Raw genomic sequence first — 19,430 nt, 5'->3', positions numbered from 1 at the left:
CACTCCGGCTCCGTCTCCGTCTCCGTCTCTTACTCTGCTGGCGCCTGTAGCATTGACCTTACCCAGCCCAAAGTCAAGCCAGACACGCCCACCGCACACAATAGTGGGCAAAAACGTTGCATTATGTGGCAACGAAGTTGGTGGCGTCTCCCCAACACACACACATAGTAAGAGAGCTGACAGCTGTAATCCTCCTGCTTATATCCCACATTCTGTGCAGCCACCCACTTCTGCCCCCACTCTAAGTACGCCGTAATTTACAAAATAAGCCGTAGACAGACCACAAAAAGAAAAGCGAAAAAGTAATGCATAGCAAGTAAGGCAGTAAAAGTAAAGCTAAAGTTAGTCGACTTGAAAACACCTGTGGGCAGGTCAGCTAATATTATAATACTATATAAACAGATGTCTAGCCAGATAGGGAGCACAATAAACATCTCAGTTAAACGATTTTCTTTTCTGCCTGTCCAAATTGTTGATATGAAAGAAAGTTGGAGTTCTCATCATTTAATGTTTCAGTTTTCGAAAATCTGAACTAAATCAGCTTTCGGTAAAGATGTGCAAGAATTCCATCAATCAAAATTAATTTTAATTTCATTTATAGCATTTATAGACAACAACAAATTTTCTTAAAACTCACAAAGAGTGAAATTTCTTTAAAATGTTTTTAATTTAACTGAATAAACACAATCTAGCTTATTAACTGGTATAATCTAACCAAGTCCAACATATCCTTAGGCTCAAGTATACCCTTCTTTAGCCATTGATAAAAAAGAATACAATTAGCAGGCTTCGCTATCGTTTTGCCCACACCTGCCGCTAGCTGGCAGAGCTGTTAGCCACTTGTGGCATGCCCCGCAGTCAAATTACTTCCAGACATTTTGCATTTCAAAGCATCTGACACAACGCGATTCTCGAGTCTTAAAGCCAGTTTTTGTGCTTGCTTTCGTTCAAGGGCTTCTCGTCTATAACTCACCTCTTTGACACGCGCGCCAATTAAGTTGCAGTTGTTGTTGTTGTTGTTGCTGTTGTGGCAGTTGTGCTGAATCGCATTGCTGTTCGCTGCAAGATGCAAAAAGCCGCACATGAGTCATAAAATAAATTCGTTTCAACGCCTCGTTTAAAATGTCTCTTTTTTTTCTTGCTTGCTTGAAACTTTTTGCACGCCACAGACAGAGTAGATAAAAATTTTAAAATATGCGTATGAAAATAAGAAAAAATAAAACAGCGGCCCAGCAGCAAAAGGTAAAACAATTGAAAATATGAGCAACCATTCGCGTTACAATGTATCTTTGAGGTACGAGGAGATTAAGTGCTACGTAATTTATATTTCATGCCTATTTCCTCATGGCGTAGCACTTAAAGCTTAATTTATTTAAATTCAATTTCGTATTCATTTACTTTAATATTAAATATTTACTTGACTTATTGTTGCCAACTACCCCGCCCCGCCCCGTTCATACGATGACTCATTAAGATACGTTTCTAGATAATTGAAATATTTGCGACCTGCAGTCAGCGCTCAATCGATTCAGCAGGAGACCTCACCAATACTTATACATATATATATATAAATAATTGTATGTATGTATATATTATATTTATATATATGAAACACGTCTTGACGCTCGTACCCCTTGCATGCGCCGTGCATTTTAATTGCAATATAATTCATTTGCAGTTCGGGTATGCTCTGCTCAGATATTATCTTGAGTGGGCGCTACATATGTGGGACGACAAAGTAAAACATACGCAATTCGACTGCTAAGCTACTTCCTAAAATATAGATTACAATCAGACTATAACAGTTTTTATTTAATCATAAGCTGCAAAGTTAATCCGAATAAATACCCTGTCAATTGTTAACCAGCTGAGACTAAAATTAGTCTCAGCAGATTCTAACTTTTGCCGATCTCTCAGCATTAATTTATTAAATTGGCTGCGGCTGTCATTTCACGTTCTTTATCGAAAGGTTTCGATAAGCTCGTATACTTAAAAATTGTCGCTCGATTGATTTCGTGACCTCGTTAACTGCACTCTTGAATTACTTTTCTAATGATGTAAAGTTTTTCTATAAGCTCGAGGCTCGTTAGGACTTGACGTAACTGCAACTGAATGCTCGGCGGGCACATGCCGCAGGCTTAACAAATGTTTGCTTATACATTGTGAACTCGGTTTCTATTTACATTTCAATCTGCTAGCACAAAGCCGAGGCCAACGCCGGGAGACGCCCCAATGGGGCAGTGTCATTTACAGCATAGCTCTCTCTCTCTCTCTCTCTCTCTCTCTCTCTCTGTCTCACCTGGAAAAGTTTTGCCACAGAATTTTTACCGTAGTTTATGGCAATATATTTCAGCACATTTCTTGAAGGAAAACAATTAAAGTGAAATATTTTTTGGTTGCATAGAGCTGAAACGTACATTTATATATTTGCCATTGACTTTTCAATATTGTTACTTTCTATTTGAATGACATTCATTTGGGACTTGGCCTAAATTTATTTTACCCAGTAACCATAAAATATGCCTAAATCTGGGTATATTTTCTATATGGGCAAGCATGCTATTTACAAAAATAAAAGACAATATATTCCCAGCAATATATTCTTTGTTTGATAATTTCCCTAATATCGATTTAAATCAATGTTCAGCTTAGGATTCCTGATCTATCTATCTAAGGAAATGCGACAAACTCGACATAAACAATTAAATTCTTTATATTATAATTATTATTTAAATAACAAATGGTAGATTCGAAATATCAGTTATCAAATTTTTTACAACTTTCATTTAATAAATGAAGAAAATATTAAAAAATTGCTTATAGAGTGAGGCAAAGAATACTTGACAGGATAACTGTCAGTCGGTCACTGCCCAGTAAAACACCCTCAGTTATTTAGGGTTATGGCATCTAATGAAATTCGAAGCAATTAAAGAATACCAGCAACCGCATTGGGGATATGTGGCAATAAAACTTATCACAGGCTGTCGAGAGTTGTGACACTGATTGAAAAATATAAACTGTCTGGCAGCAAGGAGACAGGCAGCACAGCACAGTACGGCAGACAGAGAGAAAGATAAATGAGGGAGAGAGAAACAGAAAGAGAGGGAGTGAATGAGGGACTGAGAGATGACTTCGCATGTTATTAGCATTTTTGCACACATGCATAAATTATGCAAAGCTCGGCGCAGACATCAAAATGTATTTCAAATATTTGGCTGGCGAAAGTGTTGAATACTTGCCACAACTCCTCAGGCTGGCAGGATGTGCATAGGAAAAGGCACATATACAACATACACATACTCTAACTTGTAGGAGAGAAAGTTTTGCTTGCTTTTGCTCCAGCGCTTACCTAATACAAACTAAATGCCGTGTTGCCCAAATATTTTTCTAAATTTATTTTACTACACTTTGAGTCGAGTTTGTAGTTGATATGAGAGTTTCCCACCCGAAGCAAAGAAAACCTGTAAGAAATGCTAAAAAAAACTTTCGAATAAATTCATATTAGCAAGAACTAATTAGTGCATCAACTAATTAACTTAACAAAAGGCAACAGTTGTGTGGACATCCAAAACAAATAAACCATTTAATGAGTCTCTGATTGACGACTAAATGAAAGCACATTCTATATTTATATGTGGCAATAATTTTATTCTAAGCCTCGACTCACTGCAGACTAATTGAAAGATAGTATTAAGTGACTGTCAACAATTAGAAACGTATTAAGACAGACACTTAAAGAGGATTTAAGTGCTTGCAACATTACAGCTTAGCAAGAGCTTCACAACCACATGGAGACGTTAATTGAGTCATTTGTGACTTATCTATGATGGGTCTAGCTTCAAATATAACTATGGCTAAAACAAGTCAAAAATCGCCTTGAAGTTGAGTGAATATTTGATTATTGGAGAGCCTATATATTAATTACATATATATTGGGAATTTGAGTATATACAATACATTATTATTACTAAATGTCAGACAAGCAAATTGCATGATCTAATTATAATTATATTATAACAGGTATTATATGCATGCAAACATACAACGAGCTTAATTTGTAATTTCAATTGAATTGTTATACAATAAATATTTTGAAAATTATTTTCTAATGGACTACAGGTTTAACATAGTTGAACATAAATAACATAGTATATTTCATATAAAATTGATAAAGCTCCCAGTTCAACCTTTTTCAATTATTGCAACGCTTCCACTTCAAATGTAAGCTTTAAATTGTGGTCCATTCACTGAGCTTCTAAATAATTTCCTACAAAGCGATTCCAAAACTTTGGTCTATCAAAAGGAATATATACACACTGCATGCGAGTAAAAGAGAACAAACTCAATTTCAATTAGTGAATGCAAGTAAAAACTTAAAAAAAAAAAAATTTTAAAACACGGCTGAAAGCTTCTCTTTGAGTCGAACTCTCGGCCTAAGCTAAACTCGAGTTGAGTTGAGTCGATGCTGCGACTCAGTTAAAAGTTGACAATTAAAAAGTTTGCTGCTAGGATTTTGTTGCTATGGCTGTTGCTGTTGCTGTTGCAGTTGCTTTTGCTGTTGCCGATGCAGTTTTTGTTGCTGATATTGTTGGTGCTGCTCTTCTTTCTGCTGGCTGTCTAAATGAGTATTTTTTCCTGTCAACAGAAGCAGCGCAGACAAAGTTGGAGCCAACTGCAAAACTGTGCAAATTAGTTTTGTTTTTAATTTAGCATGATTTAAATTATTCCCCATGCTTTGTCCTTTAGCAACTGCTGACGACTCGAATTCTTCCTCTTTGTCTGCGTCTTTTGCGTGTGTTCGACTAGTTGGCATATTAAATAAAATTCTTTCAACAAGTTGTCGCTGCTCTGGCAGGGCCAGCGGGCGAGCGAGATGGCAATATGGAGTCATCGAGCTTTTTGAGTCAGTTCTTTAATCAAATTAAAGTTAAATTTTCAAAGCTGAAGCCAGTTTTGCAGGCGCAGTCGACGTAGGCGTGTGGGCGGGCGACAACGACGACAACGATGACGTCTGCCACAGACAGACTGATAAAACAACAGCAAGTCACATATTCACACAGAGACACAACACACACACACACTTACCTATCGGACCGCTGCGACTGCGCTGCTTGCGTTGTCGAAAACTGGTTTTGTGTTGGCTTCGTCTGCTGCTTCGTTTGCCGCTGTTTGCTTTTTCTGCTTGTGCTGGCTTTTGTGTATGTGTATTGGTGGAGAAGTAAGCACTTTTTTTCAATACCTTTTCATTTGTTGCGAAATATACTCGACTCGACGTCTCTCAATGTATTTGTGGTCGTTGTTGTTGCTGCTGCTGCGCCATATGCTACTTGCAATTAATTAAGCCCAACAATTGGCCAGCAAACAAAAGAAATCAACGCGACACACGGTAAACACGATATACAAATGCAAATATAGGCAAAAACTCAAGCACACACACCGACACGCATATAGATGAATATAGATGCGTATGTATGTATGTATAAACTGTGTGCTTCACTTGTCGCGCGCGCCTTTAGCTCCGGCGTAGGCGGCAAGAGTGCGTGAGAGGAGCTGAGGGGAGGTGCGGCAGTTACCGCGCCACGGGCGACTACGACAAAACGGGTATGCGATCCACGAATGCGCGACAAAACGATGCGCTGACGTCCGCACAGCACAAAATTTATAAACAAACTGAGCTGGCGGCGACGTTGGCGTCGACGTCGCCATCGCCGGCAGCCAACGCCAACCAGGTTGCGTTTGAACTTTGGTCGAGAACTTGTTTGCTGCCTGCTTGTGTGCGAGTGCCGCTCTGCGTGTGTGTGTGACTCTGGCTGTATGAGTGGGTGGCATGAAGAGCGGGCTTAAGCGCGACAAACGGCACAGTGGGACTGAGCTTGACTAAGTACAAGAATCAGGAAATATTGCTAAAAATGCCAAGCTCAAACTATATTATTTATAATAATATCTAAAATCCATAAAATATTTTTAATTATCAAAAATGGGAACTTTCATTTTGCAATTATTTTATTTTCTTTTTCTTTAAATATCTTTATATAACAATTTACGAAAAGCGATATCTAAATTCTTTATTAAAGGAATTGAATCTAATATTAAATTAAAATAAAAGACAAAGTAAAACTTATAGCTCAGCCTAGCGCTGACCACTGCCATACAACTTCAATGTCGACTCTCGCTTGCAACATGTTCAAGTTCGATGTGCTGCATTAGCATAGCTACAGTGGAACATGCTGCCATCGAGGCAAGCAACAGCAAATTGCAACAACAACAGCATTAGGTAGTTGTAACGGGCGTCTCCGACTTGTGGAAAGCTAGTCACAGCTGACTCATAAGCGAAACTCAGGGAAGCAAATAGCCTGGCATACAGACAGCTCTTATAGTTCAAGGGTATTTTATAGTCGTTAACAAGTGCGAGTTCAGGGATTTGTGCTTAGCTGTTGCTGCTGGCTTAAGCGGCGCTGTTGACGTTTTTGCTTTAACATTTTTGTTTTTTTTTGCTTTTTTTCTTATTTTTTTATGTATTTTGATTTTGTGTTAATTTCTTGTGCTGCCGGCTGTCGCCTTGGCTGTCGCAGTTGCCGTCGCTGCCGGCGTCGCTGCTGTCGCTAAGTCAATTTTAAGGTATATTTGAATTTCATTTTTTTGTGTGTAGTTTTCCTCTGCTTCGGTTTGTTTGCCTTCTTTCACTTTTTGTCGTTTTCTCGTAATTTTTTTATTTTCGGTTTTTTTCGTTTGTCGCCTGCTGCTGTCGCCTAGCAATATTTATGTTATTTTTAGTGTTGCATGTAAATTTGTGTGGCATCCACGCTGCGGCAGCTACGCGACGCATCGTCTCTATGCTAATGAGACAGCTTTTATGCCAGTCCATAACTGGGAGAGACACACGGAGCTCAATATATTCAATTGCCTGTTGCACAAACTAATAACAATTTAATTTTCAATCGAATTATGCAGGCTCTGATGAGCACACGCAAACAGGACCCACCAATACACATACATATATAAATATACATATATATATATATATGTTGCTTGTCAATGACTCCAATTTTAGGGCCATTGAATTGGATGTGCATAAAGCAAGTTCGCACGGCCAACAAGCGAAGCATTACCTATTTCCAATCATACCACAATTACAAACAGAATTCCTCATATGGAATTGCGTGCACGCAGCGTAAACTGCATTTCGCATGATAAGCCCTAACCAACGGGAACAGAATAATATAATTGAAACTCGAAAGTGATTGAATTTGCTTCTTGAAATTCGAATTCAATTTTAGAGGGAAGAAATCTAAATGCACGAATTTAAAAACTCATCAGCTAGAGATACAAGGAGCTGTAGTAGAGTTTCCTTTATATATACTTATATACAATTTTGTAATGAAATGAAAGACGATGGTAACTGCGTTTGGCTGGCTTATTGATAACGATAATTAAAGAGACGCACAAAGGATTTGGCGCACCTTTTATGCAGCCGAAACCCGAAGCCAAAGCAACACAATCAACAAGGAAAACAACAGTTGGGCGAAGGCTTAAAACGCTGCACACGAACAGTCGACCACGTTAATGATGCTGCACGCTCGCGGCTGTATGGTTGTATGAGTGTGTGTGTAGGTGACTGTGTGTAGGTGACTGATGGAATGTGGCAGGTGCAGCAGCCGGCACCAAATGCACTCATGCAGCTTGATTGCCCACAGACATTTGCCAATGACAGCAACAGGAAAAAACTTTTAATCGTAACTACATGTTCGTCCTGGCAAGACACTAACTGGGCTCCTACTGCAAATGCCGCCGCTGCCAGAGTAACCAGAGAGGGCGTGGCAAGTGGGGTGAACCAAAAATGTTGTAGGTTATGCAGAAACGTAGACCAAACCCGTATTCGGCTTCAGTATTGGTCTCGGCACCGTGCGCAAATTGGCCCGTATAACACACGCAGGTACACACACACACACACGCCAAGGTAGAGCCCATTGAGCGCTTAGTTATTGGGTTTATGTCGGTCCATTGGTTGCAACTTCTGCTTAAACGGCTGGCACGTATCGAATCCCAACAGGGTTATTTAGAGCAGGGAGATCTTCTTAACTTCCATTCTTTGTGGATGCAAAGGACTAGTGAGAGAGACAGAGTGAAAACGTCTGGTTAAAAAATAGTATAAGCTTCAAATTTAAGGAAAACTTAAGGAAAACAAAAAAAATATAAAAACAAACTTTACTTTGCATACAAACTTGGTTTACAAATTTAGCAAATTTAGCAAAGCTTCGATATTTTTCGAGACTTGTTTCAATTATTAATTAAGTTGATTTGAATTCTCCTATTCGGGTATCCCTTATTCATTTGAGATTTGAGGGGAAATTTTCTGAATCGTTAAGTGTTTCAAATGAACTAAAAATATATTCTTATAAGTGCTCCCATTCATCAAGCAATTGCAAGCAGCAAGCTAATTGTTAAAGTCGCGTTAAACTGGAAAGCAACTAATGTAAAGTCTAGACTGGAAGTGTTCAAATACTGTTGATTGACATTAAGCCATTAGGCGCCTATGCTAATTAGTTGAACTGCTCATTCAGCTACTCATTGGCATCAAGTTTGACAGCTGTTTATCACTCATACGCCCCATTGGCTGCGTCATTTACGCTCATTACTAACGCTTACTAACATGAATTGCAATTTATACATATTTTTCGCTGATCATATTGTTGTTGCTATGGTTGTGACTGCTGTTGGGCATATCTGCCAGCTGCGGTCACCTGCGGTCTAATTAGTCCGCTTTGTCTGCCTCGCTAGCATTTAGTTTGACTGCCGACAAAGTTGCAGCGCTTTTTGGCGCCGGTTCGCGTCCAGCATATTGACGTGATTTATGAACGGGCTGTAGATAAACATTAAATATAAAAGCTTCCAAAAAAACTATTGGCCACTGCAGGGTAATGAGGTCCACCGTAGTAAAGCTGAAATTGGATGTGTAACCATGCAAGCCGCTTAACTAAAAGTCACAGCTGCCCCCGGATGTGCGTGTATGTGTGTGCGTGTGTAAAAGAAAAAAACACTGCATCCTAATGACCCAAACGGATTACGTCTCGCACTGCTGGCATTTAATATTTTTTCAATTCATAAATTTAAATAAGCCGCGCGATAAAAAATGGCCAGCCAGCAAAGGCGTTGAGGCGTCCTTTTTGGCCTTTCTCTTGCCTTTTTTGTTGTTCTCCTTTAATGCGACGATATAAAATTTAATTTTGCATAATTAATGTGCCACTACAGCCCAAACATGACCAGAAGAAAATTCATTAATATGATTTAGGCACCCCGCAGCAGAAACACAAAAAAAGGACAAATTCCCCCAAGGGGCCAAAGCTATTTAAAGTATATTTGTTTGGGTCGCAAACGCTCCATGCATGGCTGACTTTCGGGCAACCCTTGGCCAAAAAGGTTCGAGAACAACAAAAAATCCCAACAGAAAACAAAACAATGAAAAAATAAACACAAATCTATAGCCAGTTATGTCGCATGGCCAAAAAGTTGGGCGGACAAAAAAACAACAAATCAAAAATTGCTCAGCACACAAATACACTGAGGTGACCCAGAGACGAAGCGCGGAAATTAATTTAAGTAATTGAGAAACAAAATTAATTAAATAAACTTACATATATTATTTGTATTTATTTATATTTGATTTTTATATATTATATTTATTTATTAAAAAACATATTTCTATATCTACTTCTGTACTTCGTTTTTGATGTGAAATTTGCAGAGATTTCCAGACCACCTTAGAATATATATATATATATATTTTTTTTTGCTTTCTGCTTATCAAAGGTCTGACATAAATATTAAAATTGAAAAGAAAACTCGTCTCAAAATTTGTTTTAAATCAATTTGATTAAAAGATGATTGACTGGCAACCAAAGGTTTTATGCCACTGTTTTTCATTCACTTGCTAAGTTCGAGAGGAATTTTTGTAAAGCATCCATTTACAATACAATAAAAGTCAGTTGGGGTCAAGAATCAATCAAATTGTTAAGTCAAACAGCTTCACATAGCCATATAACTAGATGGGCAACAACTGGGCTGCAGGCTAATGAAGCATCTATGCCGTGACTGATGCGTATGCCGTAAGCAGTCCAATCTAAGACTTAGAAATGTCAACCAGCTTTAATTGACTTAGATGAAATTTAGTTAATTAAATTTTAAGTCAGTATCTAAATTACTAGTACTATAAGATAAGCCATGCATAAATTTAATTGTTTAAGCTGCCAATATTTACATCTTATGCACATATATCTGCAGATTGTCCTTAGGTATTATCTGCTGAATGTTATCAAAGCTCACTTCGTATTTCATAAGTTGCCTAATTTAGATTAATTTAAACGTGTAAAATATCTTATCTTTATAGTGTTTTTGTCGAAGTGTATTGAGCTAGCTGCTAATGTGCAGCCTATAAACTTGACACGTACGATTTTCGGGACATTTAAAGAGAATTTAATCAGCGCGTGTCAGGCGCAAGGCTGCGGCTTTTAATGTTAGGCGAGGCAGTGTCTGTGTGAGGATATTCACAGGGCTCTCTCTGGGTTTGTGTGTGTGTGGGTGTGTCCATCCAACTATTGCTGCTTTGAACAGTCTGCGCCGCCCTGAGCCCCAACGTGGTTTATTTGTATTGGCTGTGGCGATGGATTTATGAGCCAAAGCGTTCAGCGCTCACTTTAAATGCCAGACTGCATTCTACATGTGGGTGTGTGTGTGTGCTTGTGTGTGTGAATTGCGTAGGCACACAAATATGCCAAAAGCACGCGCTTTGCCTAACCACGCACACATTTGTGTCACCTACCATTGGGGCTTTGAGTGTGCTTTCGCAACGCTTCGTAGACGCAATATTTTTGACTGCAGCCTTTCCTCGTGTTGGCCAAGCGCCTCATGAATTTCCAATTATTTTTCATTTAATTTTTGCTTTAGTTTATTTTTTTATTTTTGGCAATATTGCGAAAAGTTTTTCAATGCTGCTGCCAGCAGAAATCTTTGACATTACTTTTGCTGTTATTGTTGCTGCAATTGTTGTTGTTATTCTTGTTGTCATTTTTCATAACTTGACCTTTTTGGGCAACGTCTGTGTCGTAAACATTGCATGTTATTGTTACGCTTTTATGGGCCAAAATGGTCGCACGTACACACGATAACAACAACTACAACATATAAGAACAACAATAACAACATTTTCTTCAAATACGTTCTATAACCAATATAAATGTCATTTATGTTCTGGACAGTTAGCCATGGCAAAGGGTTTTACGGGTAAAAGCTGTCATGGTCAGCGATACGAAATAATAAAAAAAATAAAAACAACAAAAAAAGAGAAAACAAGTTGTTGCGAAACCGGGAAAAACTACCATAGAACAGTTACAAACACTTGTGCACATGACACAAGGGAGGCAGGAATAGTCAGAGGGGAAGGATGGGCAAAGGGAGACGGCCAGAGTTGGTGCGGTGTTTGAGTTAGAGTGCGATAAGCCGCACACAAATGAAAGCAATAGCACCACTTAGTGGCACTTGAGGATATGCAAAAGCGTCAAGCACTTCCGGTTTATCGTGCTGAGCGTGTGTGAGAGAGCGAGACGGGAAAAACAGAGTGAGACAGAGATAGCGAAATAGAAAGAAGTATGCGTGTTGGCAAAAGGAAAGGATCTGCATGTGGATGTACTTTTCAAATGCGACTGATTGTGAGTTATTTAAAGTGCACTAGATTATCATCGAGTGACAGCGTCACATACATAAAGTATCTTTTCGAACTGTTAGCTTGATAAATAGATGGGGCTACAGATGAAGAAATCGATAAGCAAATTGATATAGATATAGATGTAGATATAGATATAGATATAGATATAGATATAGATATAGATATAGATATAGATATAGATATAGATATAGATATAGATATAGATATAGATATAGATATAGATATAGATATAGATATAGATATAGATATAGATATAGATATAGATATAGATATAGATATAGATATAGATATAGATATAGATATAGATATAGATATAGATATAGATATAGATATAGATATAGATATAGATATAGATATAGATATAGATATAGATATAGATATAGATATAGATATAGATATAGATATAGATATAGATATAGATATAGATATAGATATAGATATAGATATAGATAAAGATGTAGATATAGATATAGACATTGATATAGATATAGATAAAGATGTAGATATAGATATAGATATAGATATAGATATAGATATAGATATAGATATAGATATAGATATAGATATAGATATAGATATAGATATAGATATAGATATAGATATAGATATAGATATAGATATAGATATAGATATAGATATAGATATAGATATAGATATAGATATAGATATAGATATAGATATAGATATAGATATAGATATAGATATAGATATAGATATAGATATAGATATAGATATAGATATAGATATAGATATAGATATAGATATAGATATAGATATAGATATAGATATAGATATAGATATAGATATAGATATAGATATAGATATAGATATAGATATAGATATCTACTGCACAAAAGAGCTCAACAGAATCGGAAGCCAATGAATTTGTTTTTACAGTTAGAATTAAATTGAAACTGATTTTTTAATTCAGATATATGCTAAACAAATCTATACTTTCTGCCACACATACTTCAAGAAGTTCATTCATATAATATGAACATGTTTGGGGTCCTACAGAGTTCTCATATGTATATAGCAAGAAATACATATGTAGAGACATACATATATGTTATTTATGCTGTATGTCTCTGTCGTAAAGTCAAAATCAAGTTAAGATAGAGGACTTTCGATGATGTAGTGGGATGATGTTGCCTGGGCATGCGTGGAGTTAAGTTACTCGGTCGACTGTGACTGCAGCCCCTGTAATATGTTGTTTTACCAACTGAAATTCTTGTCATATTTTTATTATTATTATTATGATTATATGGATTGTTGTGCGTCCTCTGCGCGTATTTATTATTATGCATGTCGTGTGCCGTCGCAAGGGAAAACCATATTTTAACCCCTTATTGAGGGAGTGCCAGGAGCACGGATTGCAAGGGTGACGGACGATAGGTGACACAGTTGTTTGCCTTTTGCATTTAATGTGCCATAAATATTGAAGAAATTTTTGGATTTTTTGTCACACTCTCTGATGAGATTCTTGTATTTTGTGGATTTGTGGACAGAGTATTCTAAACTATTAATAAAAAATCCACTGGCTCATAAATTTCACGGCATAGGAATTTTTTGGAAACTTGTATTTATCTTTTCTCTTTTTCGGGCTGCGCTGTTGGATTTGTCGCGCCGTTGTTGCGCTCTTTGGGTTTATCTATTTTTTTATATATACATTTGTATAAATATAAATATTGTGTATAGCCCGATTTGATTTATTTTTAGTGCCAACTAAACTGGCACGCAAAATATGACGCTATTAAAAATGCTTTTTTGACGGCCGTGATGTGAGGCTAAAGCGAACAGAGTTTATTTGGTGGAGCTGTTAAATAGTCGACAGTTAACAAAGAGTTGGCTTATAAATGCTGTCAACTCGTCGCTACAAAATTATTTTATGCACTGTACTTGGTTTTAAAATTTTAATGAATTTACCTGTGCGTGGAAGCAATTAGAATGACATTTTTATGGCCCACCACACACAGCCACATAAAAGATGATAGCCAATTCGAATGTAGCCGCAAAGAAGCTCGAAAATAATGAAGACGAAGTTTAATATAAAAACCTACTTCATTTTTTATTTTAAAGCTACAATTGTAATACAGTAAAGCCCGACTTTATGACATCAGCCAAACATCACAAGACTAATTAACAATGTTTTTGAAAGTTAATTTAGTTTAAAAAAACTAAGCTAACTTTCGTTTTATTTAAGATTTAATTATAGTAAAAAACACAAAAAAAATGATTGAAAATGAAATGAAATCAAATAAATCAATTTATTTTAATTTCAAAAACCTTTTTTCAAAATATGCAAACCGTTAAAAATGCTTTCCATGAAAAGCTAAAGTAAAAATAGTTTCAACAGTTCCACCCAAACTTTATGCTTTTGTCTGGCCACTTAGCAAAGCACATTGGCTCTCAAACTGTACGCATGCTCAAACCTCATCGTTGTCATGAATACATATATCTTAATTGGTCTGAAGTGTTTAATAATGTTGTTAAACAAATATTAATTATTTTATACTACGTATTAATAAAATAAAACAAATATATTATTAATATATATAATGTAATAATAATATAAATATATTATTAATATTTTCGTAATATACATAAATATTTAAATATGTTAGTTTTAATTCGACTAATTAAAACCGAATTCATCCCAATAAAGCGCAGTGATGTGACTGCACTTGCTTATTAAGCAAATATTTATAGCAGCCACACACGCCTCACACACCTCTAGCAGACGCTCACACACCTCAGACTCCTAGTGCCAGTTGCAACAGTTGTTTCGTCAGTTTGGCGCCAAAAATAGCAACGAACGTAAACAAAATGCGACCTTGCGTTACAAAATGGCGCTCAAAGCTCAGCTCGCGCTCTCTCGCTCTCTCTTGTTAGTCAATCTCTTGCTCTTTGAGTCGTTTTCAGCTGGACAAATGTGGGTCACACGCTGCGCCTTGAGTGTGTCAGACTGCGGCTCAGTTGTGTTCGAGACGCGTGCGAGGCGCCACGTTTGTTGTTCTTGTGTCGCTTTGTTGCGCCCGCCGCCAGCGAAATTCGGCGCGCGTTTTCCTTTGCTGACAATTCCAACTGCTCGAATCAATAGCCAAGTGAAAGTGAAGGCAAAAAAAAAACAAAAAGCAAAAGTGTCACCAGCAATTGTGCTTCATTTGTGGGTCCTTTGTGCGGCTTTGTTACTTGGTCACCTTTTGCTGTAATTTAAGTGCCACAGCAGCAGCAGCAGCAGCAGTTGCTGTCAAACTGTAAGCTAAATTGCAATCCAACATTAAAAATTCAGCAGTCGTAAGTGGCGAGTCCGGCCCCTGGTTATCGCTTAAGCTGCTGTTTATCGTTGTGCATAGGTATAGGTGTACAGGTGTATAGGTGTACAGGTGTATAGGTGTATAGGTATACAACAAATGTGTATGAGTGTGTCTCCCTTTAAAAGTGAACATTGTCCGAGTTACGCATACGCCGTGTTGTCAGCCCACAAGTGCCGTGACATGTACAAAGCAAGCTATAGCCTGACAGCAAAAGCTGACACAATCAGACACACACACAGTCACAGTCAGACAGACAGACAGTCGCCACGACAGCGGTGACAGACATTTATGACGCGCGAAAGGATTTCACGAACTTTTTGTTATGCCTGCGTTGCCTCCCTTTTTGCACTTGACGCTTGGCATAATTAAAGTGTAACCACATTTGAAGGGCGCATCAAGTGAGGCCCAACAATGGGCGTGGCTCAGTGTTTTGTTAGCTGTAGTTATTGTTGCAGCTGGCCATGTATCCATTTTTGGGCTCATGACAAATGCGAACAGTTTTGCAGTCGTCAGCGAGAATAGAGCTCTAACTTTTGGACAGTATAAACTGAAGTTGACAAAGTCACTTAAAGCATATATATTAATAAAAACTTTTGAAACTTTATAGCATAATGAATTTTACGTGGATATAATGCTTTTACGGTATATAATATAATATAATAAAGTATACAAAAATGGTTGAAGGATCCCCCAAAAGTAGGCCATGCGTTCATACTTTCATCTCACTGATATCAATAAATTTAAAAAAATTATTTATTTATAGTAAATTTATAGCCTTATATCTTTAGTATAACATCTCCAACTTGCAGATTCAGCATGTTATACCATATATATATATTATTTGTTAGCATATAGTACAGTCTATTTTTTAATCATACAACTCCCTTGGCTAAAATATTTTATATTTATTTAAATTTATTATATTTATATAATATAGGAAAGACTTACCTTTGAAGACCTGTAAGTAGTATCTCGTAGTCGACCATTTTGCAACTGCCTCCTCTTAATTGTTTCCCCAACCATTTCCGTGCGTGGTTCTTTGCTCTTATTACATTATTTTTTGTGTATTGTTTTTGTACGAGCCACCTGTGCTTAGTTGGCCGCCTGCTTCCTCAACCCACTCCCAATCCGCTGTAGTTCCTTTCAAATTTATGGCTTTTTTATGGGGACTACCAAAAAAGAAAGGTTGTGTATAATTCATAAGCAAAATATTCCAGTTTTTGCTGTTGGCTTGGTTTTCTCTTCGCATTTAGCCTGTCGACTGATTGAGGCGATAATAATGTCTGTTAATAAAAACCCCTCGCACTGGACGCCTCTGTTCTCTGTCCATTTGAAGTTGCTAGCTAATTTAATAGCCCGCCTGTTGGGCAGCTCAGGTGTGTGTCTGGCTCAGGTTTCATTAGCGCTCAAACTTTTGCTTGCTTTACATATATCTCACATGCATCCCTGCGGCCACTTTATGAAAACATCATCAGCAGACGAGCACAAGCAGCGAGCCTCTCGAATATACAACTTTACTCTTCATACGTTTTTCTGGGAAAATATGAAATGCTTTTCATACGGCGCATATCCTTTAATGGGATTACGTTTGACCCCGCCGCTCAGGCGGCTGGGTAGGTAGAAAAGTTGTTTAAATATTGAATGTGATGTGTGCATATGTGTTTGAGTGCCTGTGTGTGAGTGTGTGTGTGTGTGTCAAACACTCGAAACGTGCTTCATAATGCAAATTGCATTACGTTCGCAAGAGGTTGACAACGCTTGTTTAAGTTGACTTTGTGGGTCAAGCTGAAGCAAACGAAGGTCAATGTTTTGGACAGCCTCCGGGCTGGTGACGCTATCATGCGGTCATTTGAAATAGAACACAACAGGTGGATACGACTATGATGAACACTAAATGCTCTTTCTCAAACTTGTCTAGCATAAGCCAACATTACAACTGGTGCTGCTATGCTGTATGCCCTGCGGAAACTACTTCAAGCTGCTCTATAGCCCACTTACAGCAACTCTAGATATTGAGCTGCTGATCTGTGCCTTGAGTAAACTTCAAGTACACTAAGTTGTCTTACTAATCTGATTCATTACTGGACTATTCTTGACATTACTCATACAAATACTGATATATATATACATATGTGAGTATATACAGGACCCACTCCACTTTCTATGCTAACCGAAGCTTGTATGAGTCATAAAATATTTATGTCCACAAATTACATTTTATAATTCCCAAGTGGTGCCTGGCTTAATTGAGTGTCGTGCGAGGCAAAGGACACTCCTTTGACAAGTTGTAAATGCAAGCACAGCCAGGAGGAAACGTTATTAGATATAATCAGCCTTTCAATGTATATAGTGCATGGGTAATTCAGTTAATTAACTCAATTTGTTGTCGTTTATAGTCGCGCAATCAGTCGAGCAACTGGCGAGCTTCGCACAACTGCCACGCCCTCATCTGACTTGCGTATGGCAATTGATTGAGAATTTGTCACATTTAATTTGCGATTCGATGCGATTTGCTTCACTGCGTGCCCATAAATCAAAGACGGGCATTACGTCATTCACCGGAGAGCAAACAAGCCAAACGATAGAGGAAATCAACAAAGCGAAGGATGTCTTTAAGGATTTGTTTACCCGACCTTCCACTCGAGCACAGCCATCAGGCTTGTGAGCGCAATTGATGTAGTTGCAAGTTCGTTGTGGCGTGAATCGCTTCGTTTACATTCTACATTCATTGGACAAACATCAAGTTTATTGTTCTATCACGGCTTCAATTTATAGTTCTACCCTCATTATTATGCATACGCCACGTGTGCCCAGCCGAACTGCCGATAACTAAATCAAGGTCGAACCAAGTAATTATTTATAAAGCAATGAAACTACGTCAAAAGGCGCGTGAATTGAATATTTAAGTGCCTCTGTAATTTTTATGATTAATAAAAATTTCTAGTTTAATACAAAAATAATAATAGAAGCGGAATAAGAAAGCCTGCCCTATAGATCTGTAAATATTAAAAACATCTGAATATTCTTTGATTAAGAGTCTAATCAAGGCATTTTCTGTGTTTTCTTTGAATAAGCCTTACATATTCCACTACACATCTGTATATAATAAAACTTTTAATACTGCAAGTTAACGTGTCTTAAGAACTTCTCACATGGAACCTAATTGGCAGACACTAATTTTCGAGCTGGAGGCATGCAAGGCATTTGCCATGTTGGCACAAGTCAAATTGCTGGCAAATTTCAAATTCCCGAGGAGCGGCGTTTGATGCAACATTTTCCAGGCATTGCCTGCAGCAGCAGCAGCAGCAGCAGCAGTAGAAACAGCAACAAAGCTGTGCGTCCTTCGACAACGAGCGCTGCCTTTTGCCTACCTTTCTGGCCAACTACAACAAAGTGAAGCGGCAAGTATGACAGTGCGTGTGTGTGGGTGGATGCGGATGTTGAGGGCCACATTAAAGTTGGCCCAGCTTTAATTTGTTTGCATTTGATTTGCGCTTTTTGCGGCACGCTGTTTACCTTTTAATCTGCTGGTGGCATTATAAATGCATATGCCACGATTATTGCTCATACGTCATGTGTTGCGAGCATATTTGTTATTTATGAAAAGCGTCCTCTCCGTTGCTTAATCCGGCAGCTTAGCTGTGGTATGCTCTGTTACGCACACGACATGGGCACTATTTAGCTCAGAAAACCTAGTTTAAATATGATATCAACTGCCAAAGGATTCAAAGTTATCCCTAGCACAAATTGCTACAATCAACAATTAACGGTTGACCTGGGTGCTGTCTGTATAATTAAATAATGATTACACTGCGCGACAAGTTCGCTATGCAATCAGCATAGCAAGCATATTTGCAATCAAGCATAATTACAGAAAAATTAAAAACACAGATTTATTTTGCTTAGAAAACATATTGTGATATAATATAATAAATGATATAAGAAAATGTACCAAAAAAATTACAAATTATAATTTATTATAATTATGACTCACTTACTCAACAGCTCAAAGAGAAAGTTTCTATTTACCGCCATTCGTTTATTATTTAAAGATAATCGAATCGAGATCAAAGCTGAGTTAGGTATGCAAACACTTTACAAGGCACTCCGAAAAATATTCTACATAAATTATATAAAATTATTTAATATAAATTTGTATATACATTTTTAATATGTCCTCTTTCATCAATTTACAACAATTCAAAATCTCATTTCTTGTGTTGGCCAGTGTTGCGCCCTGGCTGCCATGCAAGGGCTACCGCTTGGCGCCATGGAAACTACAGCATTGAGCACCTCACCAGCCCGGCTGCTGTGCGAAGCTTTCGCTCAAAACCAACGAAGAGCTTTCACTCAAAGCCCAAAATCTTCTAGTGGCTGCCGCTCAGAATTTCCGT

At 37.6% G+C, this 19,430-nt stretch overlaps 1 protein-coding gene across 6 annotated transcripts in view; it reads right to left on the bottom strand.

Moving 5' to 3' along the window:
* LOC111593315 (trophoblast glycoprotein) overlaps nucleotides 1-5,655 on the bottom strand; it is a 41,838-nt gene extending 36,183 nt beyond the window's left edge. For 3 of the 6 annotated variants that reach the window (XM_023306016.2, XM_023306012.2, XM_023306014.2), the window contains exons 1-2: nucleotides 5,086-5,655; nucleotides 974-1,059 (exon numbers count right to left, since the gene is read on the bottom strand). The gene's annotated coding sequence lies outside the window, so the exon portion shown is untranslated. Of the gene's footprint in view, nucleotides 1-973; nucleotides 1,060-2,299; nucleotides 2,415-5,085 lie in introns of those variants that run through there. The other 3 variants (XM_023306017.2, XM_023306018.2, XM_023306015.2) reach the window with 2 other exon arrangements.
* Nucleotides 5,656-19,430: the final 13,775 nt, after the last annotated feature.

The sequence above is a fragment of the Drosophila hydei genome, unplaced genomic scaffold, assembly GCF_003285905.1.
Source record: "Drosophila hydei strain 15085-1641.00,03,60 unplaced genomic scaffold, DhydRS2 tig00000063-arrow-pilon, whole genome shotgun sequence".
Classification (NCBI taxonomy): domain Eukaryota; kingdom Metazoa; phylum Arthropoda; class Insecta; order Diptera; family Drosophilidae; genus Drosophila; species Drosophila hydei.
This window is presented reverse-complemented; position numbering and strand designations above follow the sequence as displayed.